We start from the raw sequence: 1696 nt of genomic DNA, 5'->3' as shown, positions 1-1696 counted from the left end.
AGCACCACACTTAAAGGGGTGGGGAGGAGGGGGCACATTTCTAGGAAGTGTCTCTAACTGTAGGTTGACATTTCCCTTAAGTCAATTCTTTCTCATAGCAACCCTATAGAACAGTCTAGGACTGCCCTTGTAGGCTTCTGAGTTTGTTAACCTTCAGGAGAGTGGGGAGCATTATCTTTCTCCTGAAGAGCCACTGGCAATTTAGAACGACTGACCTTGCGTTTAGCAGCCCACGGAGTAATTGATCCCCATGCAGAGGGCTCTCCAAAGTACCTAGAACGTTCTTTTCTAGTCTTGGAGTGACCTTCTTAGATCCCATTACGGCTAAATAGGCAGAGGTATGCAAATAGCCCCCTCCCTCTGTTGATAAAAACTATGCCAGTCTCAACTCTGAAGCTCTTAGAGGGGTGCTCCAGCTCTGGAATTCCCACGTGCTCCCACTCAGGACTGAAAAATCAAGTCACCATGGAGTCTGTATTGAGCTCAATTTTCTCCTTTAAAAGGTCCTTTGATGGAGAGCAAGTGTGTACCTGTGGGCGTAAGTGAGAGGCAGTGACTATGTTATGATTTTTATGATCAGATGCCTGTGTGTTTGCAGGTGTCCAGTGAGAGGTGGAGCTATGAAATCTGAGGGAGACTTGATGCAGCCTGAGGCTTCTCTGAGACTCTCCCCTGCAGTCTCTGCATTCACTGTCTGTATTTATAATATGCACTGGATCTGCCTAGCTCCAGCGAAGGGGCAGGAGTGGGTTTCATACGTTAATACTGTTGGAAAGACATCCCACAGAGACTCTCTGAAGGCCAATGCACCATCTCCAGAGACAATGGTAAGAACGTCCTATAACTTCACTCTAATGTGAAATTCGAGGACACAAAAGTGTTTTTCTGTGCAAAGATGCAGTGAGGGGGCAACGGAGTGCCACATACCAGAGGGACTCTGCAGAATCCAGTCCAGGAGAGTTGCTTGGAGGGAACTGTAACACAACTGAATAGAGGAGGAGGATCATGAAAATAATTAGGCACAAACCCACGGGGTTTTGAGGGGTTGGGGCTTTGGGCTTACCTCAGTGGAAACCAGCTGGGGCTTGTCTTTGGCCCCACCACTGTCTGTCGGAGCTGGGACCATTTGGAGCCTGTAGGGGGATTTGGTCTCAACACAGCCTCAGTTTGCCCCCTGCTGGCCTCAGGGCAAGGAATGGACCCTTGCACCTCCACGGGCAGGGATTGGGGTTCAGTTACATTGTTGCCTCTGTTTACATCTCTGCTCTATGCCCCCACCCCACCCCCGGTCTCTGTGTCCTGTGCAGGGGCTTTTTCTCGGTTCAACTATGGCTTGCCGCCACTGCCTCAGGGTAGGGACTAAACACTTGCAGATCCACAGGCGGGGAGTGGGCCTCAGCTACATAGTTACTTTTCTTTCCCTCTCTCTCCTATATCCCGCCCCCCCGCTCAGTCTAAACAGTCTTAATTTTTAATTTTTTTCTATCTCCTCTGTCTCTTTACTTTTCTCTCACACTCCAATGATGACCTTCAGACCACTCCCCTTAGCCAAGGACACTTACGTCTGCACCACACCCAGCTAGGTGAACTCCTCTGTGCAGCTAGACTGAGGCTAAGGAACGCTCTACTTTCCCTCCAGGGGATACTCTGCCCAACTTCTCACCGGGGAATTCCTGCCTGTGTACCTGGGGGCATA

The sequence above is a fragment of the Echinops telfairi genome, unplaced genomic scaffold (assembly GCF_000313985.2).
Source record: "Echinops telfairi isolate 266 unplaced genomic scaffold, ASM31398v2 ScPeMD7_15;HRSCAF=58, whole genome shotgun sequence".
NCBI lineage: Eukaryota > Metazoa > Chordata > Mammalia > Afrosoricida > Tenrecidae > Echinops > Echinops telfairi.
This window is presented reverse-complemented; position numbering follows the sequence as displayed.